The following is a 6095-nucleotide window of genomic DNA, read 5'->3' as shown; positions in this document are numbered from 1 at the left end:
ATTTCACAAGAAAAACAATGGCATGCTTGTTTTCAACATAACTTTATTCTTTCATGAGTTATTTACAAGTTTCTGACCACTTATAAAATGTGTTCAATGTGCTGCCCATTGTGTTGGATTGTCAATGCAACCCTCTTCTCCCACTCTTCACACACTGATAGCAACACCGCAGGAGAAATGCTAGCACAGGCTTCCAGTATCCGTAGTTTCAGGTGCTGCACATCTCGTATCTTCACAGCATATGGTTGTTGTCACCATATAGCAAATGAGATGAAACTAACCACAACTGGGCCTCCTCTATATAAATCCATTGATAGCCATATCATCTGCCTCCATGATATGTATTTTATTGACTGCCTTTTAATTGACACCGGTCATCTATTGCCTACATCTGGGCTCCTATTCCTGGAGGGTCTTGATTGAGGGACGCTAAATTTGAAAATCTCCATTGTGAGACACTGCTGCTGGAGTATTGTTCTCCACTTCCCCTGACGAACCAGTCAGAAGTCATACTGGCTGGGGAAACGTAACGTTGGGATTTGTGTTTTTTTTCTTGTTCTTCTTTAGTGTGTCTGTTATGTTATATACTATTGGTTAATGAGGATAGGGGCATACAGGGAGAGTCAGATTAGTTACGAGGACAGGGAACCTCTACCCTTAAGGGGTGTCCCTGGGCTGAGCTTAAGTAGGGTCACGGAGGGATTCATGTAGGATAGGATTTCAATAGCTATTGGACATTACGTCTCTGAGCTGCACTAATATTACGGCCTCTGGACCATCCTGGTTATCAGTAATGTTATATATCCATCTGATTGCTTCATTCACCAGTGTTGGTTCTCCACCTGGCTATTAAGAACTACACCCACTGACATCTCAGCAAACCGTTAAGTTCTATACCTACTGGTATCTCAGAAAACCGTGAGTAACCACAAAACCTTTTCTTTAGTATTTCAGCAAAGCGTGAATTTTCACGGAATATATGCATAGTAATTCAGCAAACCGTGTCTAACTGCGGAATATATGTCGAGTCAATTGACCATATTGCATTACTGTTTGTTTTATGATGGCCCCACCAATATCAGGTCATCATTGAGCTATAATTGTCGTTTATCGTATCGCAATTGATTTCTCAGGTGTCTCCTATATACATGTCAAGGATTCCCTTATTGGATGTTGTCACATGTACTACCAGTATACCCCTTGTCTCATTGATTATAGTAATGTATTGTATGTCTTGCTGACTCTCCTGTTATATTTAGTCCGGCTGTAGGCCAGATTTTAGTTCATTATTAATAAAAGCTATATTTTAATTGGGAAAGTGTTCTAGTGCATGATGCCTTTTAATTGAGGCTCAGCGGTGATGTGCCATTATTGCACATGTGACCATTGAGGCCAGTTATTGACTACAGAGGTGACAAAGAACGGGAATGATCAGTGTGAGTCCAGCAAGGAATGTCAGGAAAGGGAGTTTCAAAAAGAGAGTGATGTTTTTTTTTACACTGCCTCCAATCATGAGTTATCTCAGACAGTCCTTTTAATGATCTGTAAATGTTAGGTGAAAACCTCAGCTTAAAGCCTTTGCAATACATGATGAGCCATGAGATTTATCAATGTATGCCTGTATGATTAAATCTCACCCATTGTTCTATAGAGCGCTTGTGGAGCCATCAAACTATTCAACTAGTCAATGTGAAAACATTGAAATGGTTTTTGAAATTATCTCAACTTCATCTATTTGTGCGACATTTCTATTCAAGGAAAACTTACTATTATTACTTATTATTCACTTATTATATACACTACACGAAGAACTGCATAAATGTCAATTCCTTAATACTTATTATTTCAAAATGGGGAAATAATACTTAGTTTTAGTTTTTCTTTATTTTGAGTTTAAGCACTCTTTAAGAACCTGTTGGATAAATTTTATATAACTGCATGATTTTCTTTCTCCATAAAATATGTTTATGCTTCCATTGATATTGATTGTGCCCAATCATAATTGAATTATGCCCAGTCATTGCACTGAATAGTAAGGATTTTGAATGTGTAATTCTTTCAAGGCTGTTGCTCAATTTTATGCCATGCCTGCTTTAAACAGGGAACATAATTTTTTTTTTCTAAAAAATCTATATCCTATATTCGAAGTCTAAATTTCTCCCTTATTTCTCAGACTCAATAGAAGCAGAAATTCAAATATACTTACCAGGAGTATTTATTACTATAACTGGTATGCACTGCAATATTGCACTTGGAAGAAAGAACCCTCTACTTGAGTATCATATTGGCATTTCTGTGTTAGGTGGACTTAAGAAGAGCAGGATCTAGGAGTTCTTCATGGTAACAAATCATTTTTTGTAAAATGGCAGCTGGAGTTGTCTGAGAAAGATTGGAAAGAAAATGCTCACCTCATCCACTTGCTCGCGCAGAGGCAGTATGCTCCTCTCTTGACTGAAAAGACCTGCCGATAGTCCTGCGCTGAACGTGATGATGTCACCTCGCGCTCACGGTGTGATCAAATGGAAATGATGTCACCAGGTGATTGCGCTGGGATTTCACTCTCTGGGGACCTGTCCTGTTTTGCCTTACATGGATTACTTATTGATTTGAATGTGTATTGGGTAATGCTTACTTTTACCCATGGTGGCTCCACTGAGAAATTGAACAGTTATTGCAAGTTTTCCCCTTAGATCACAGCTGAGGTCCCAGGAGGAGGACACTTCAAATTGGTCCCTATAAGGTCTAATCATTAATATCGAACACCACATTTGCAATCTTTTACCTATCCTTACATTACTGACGTAGGCTTGCATACACAGAATGTGTGAGTATGTATGTATGCACACATGTGGTAATTAGGCATGTGTGTATGTGCTGAGCTCCACAGGTTGCCCATAGACCATTGTGTCAGTTATGTAAATGCTGAACTTCTACTACTAATGTTTTACTGTACTGTACTGTTACTGTTTACTACATTGTATTGTCCTGATTTAATCTGGAATAGCTACTAAAAAAGGGGGTTGGTGATCTGCAACATTGCCACCCTTACATTAGGTGTTGACAGGTGGAATGGCTTCCATTATTAATGTCTGAATCCACGATGAATATTGTGGCACTAGGAGCATTGCACTACAGTGTCCCTGGGTAAGGTTATACAGGCCCTTGTATGCCTGGATTGAGCACTATTCGTAGAGCAGTAGTTGAGATGAGTAGTATAAAGTAGCACAACCTGGTGTAATTAAGTGAAAAGCTCTCCATACAATGGTTTAAGTGTAGCCAGTTACTAAAGGAGTGTTCTGGTGGACTTGGTATGGGCCGAGAGTACTGAGCATATGAAGTGATGGACATCCAAATAGCTGCCATAAAAACAAAGGAATGGAGATAGAGCTAGACATGGTCCAGAACTAGAGGTTTCTAAAAGATAGCTTGATAGAGCATATGCTTTTTGTACGACACACTAAAAGAGTATCTTGAACACTTATTCCAAGCCATACAGAGGTAACTAAATGCCATGTATATGGGAAGAGATCAGGCTGTTGAAGTGTATTGTTGCTACCACATGTAAACTTAAAGTGCAATGTTTCTTAAAAATAACTGGACTGGGACTGAGACAAAGTTTAACCACATCCCAAGTTTTTGTAGGCTATGCTGTCCACACAGAGGTCCTGTCCATAAGATGGCTATTGATTGAGGGTCATGTGACCAAGCACATCCCCTCCATGTGATGTCTTCTTCATTCAAACACACTGTACCTACACTAAACTCCCAACAGAGCAAGTATAGATGGCAGGTGCAGTGTACTTGAATGGAGCAGACACTCTATGGAGGTGATTTGCCTGATCACATGACCCTCAATCAATAGCCATATTATGGACAGGACCTCTGTGTAGACAGCACAAAAGACTTTTAAACAAGGGAGCATACATTATGAAATAGTGCATTTCAACAAAGACTATATTAGTAAGTGCCATATAATCATTTCACAAACACATTGGTCAACAGTAGCCAGAAAGTGGCCAACCGCTTTAATGGTATTACTTGGGCACTCTTTGTTTGTATTATTAAGGCCTCTTGCACATGACCGTGTGGCTTTTTCAGTAATTTGCGGTCCGCAAAAAAACAGATCCGCAAAAAATACAGATGACGTCCGTGTGCATGCCGTTTTTTGCGGAACGGAACAGCTGGCTCCTGATAGAACAGTACTGTCCTTGTCCGTTATGTGGACAATAATAGGACATGTTCTATCTTTGAACAGAACGGAAAAATGGAAATACGGAAACAGAAGGCAAACGGTCCGTATACGGGATGCAAAAAAAGGTACGGCCTAACTATTATATGTGAGTATTTTTCAGTGGGTATTCATTGGGTATTATTTACTGTAATATTGAATCACTGTGTCTTGATATTGGTCAACTTATGTTGGAGTTAGTCACTCCATGGCGTTATTATTACATTTAGGATTAGGATAACAAATGCTAGGGCTTATTATATCCACATTGTGTAAAACAGAGTGAAACAATACAAGATGGGCAAAATTCAAGTAAAATAATGTTTATCGTGTGTTTTTTATCTTGTCTATATTTGTTGGAAAAATTAGAAATCAAAACTAAACCAAAAACACTGGGGCAAAAAAATATGAGCCTGATCAAATCCCAAACGTGACAAAGGAAGAAAAAGCAACTCTACTGATTAGGCCATTAACTGTAACTTTTGAAACACTATGTGAGGCTTTCCCAGTACATTTACATTGATTAATAAGTTTTCAATATCTGATCAGCAAGGGTCTAACAATGAGCACCCCCACCAATCAGCTGTTTTGCAATATCTCCAGGACCAGAAGTAGATGGTGAAACTACACAGCTTTCTCTATTGTGGTGTCGATGGACCTGGTTACCATTAAAGTGACTAGGATCATATATTGATAGTCTATCTCACAAATAGGCTATCAATTTAATATATTAAAAAAAACGTCCTAATTACAACTACTTTTCAAAATACAATATATTTTGCCACATTATGTGACTATCTTTTAATTTGGTGACAACTGATATTTTACACTTAGCAAAATAGAATTAGACACAAGTAAAACCATCTCAGTATAAAAGGCAACTCTGTATATGTATAAATATACATATCCGTAGAACATTCTAACTACTTTCACTGACATTATGAGACCTTAATCTCCCATCTTTTACTGTTTGTCATGCAAGTTTACTTCCTGATATATGTTCATGTTGGCATAAGACTATACATGGGTAATTTTTTAACTAGCATTTGCAAGCAATGTCAACAGTTCATGGCAAGCTAAGAGGAATCACAGAAGTCTGTGACATAATCTGGTGATAATAACACAGCAGGTTGTCTAAGGTGGCAGCCCTGCTGGGGCACATCTGTCCTCGCAGTTCACACTAATAAAGTCTCACTTTTAGAAAATATGCAAATTGTGTCACCTCGTCCAAGGATGTCAACCTCATTAAAAGGTGTACATTGTTTACTGTGTGATATCTGTTTTCCTGCCCCCAAATTTAGAGCCTCAAGATCCCTAATGGGCATTTTCCCTTAACTATTTAATGTCTGAATTTGATGAGCATAGCTTACTTATAAATGATAAAATAAGTTCAAAAGATAATATTAAAAACGTATTTATTTGCCTCCGATGATTACAGTAGCATTGGCCTATTAGGATCTCCTAGGCACCTACGTAGAAAGAACCATGATACCAATGATGATGATGTTGAAGACAATTGTGTACCAGTTAATGTGTATCAAAACGCCTTATGCGCACAGACAGTTTCATCATTGATTTCCATTAGTGATTGTAAGCCCAAATCAGGAGTGGGTCAAAAACACTAAAGATCTCTGTGTAGGCTTCACTTCTGGTTTTGGTTTACAATGGCCTCATGCACACGACCATGCCGTTTTTTGCGGTCCGCAAATCGCAGATCCGCAAAAAAGGGAAGCCTCCCGTGTGCCTTCTGCAATTTGTGGAACGGAACGGGTGACCCATTGTAGACATGCTTATTCTTGTCCGCAAAACGGACAAGAATAGGACATGCTATATTTTTTGGGGGGGGCCTCGGAACGGAGCAACGGAT

Source organism: Bufo gargarizans, chromosome 3, assembly GCF_014858855.1.
Source record: "Bufo gargarizans isolate SCDJY-AF-19 chromosome 3, ASM1485885v1, whole genome shotgun sequence".
NCBI lineage: Eukaryota > Metazoa > Chordata > Amphibia > Anura > Bufonidae > Bufo > Bufo gargarizans.
Note: the sequence above shows the minus strand (reverse complement) of the source record.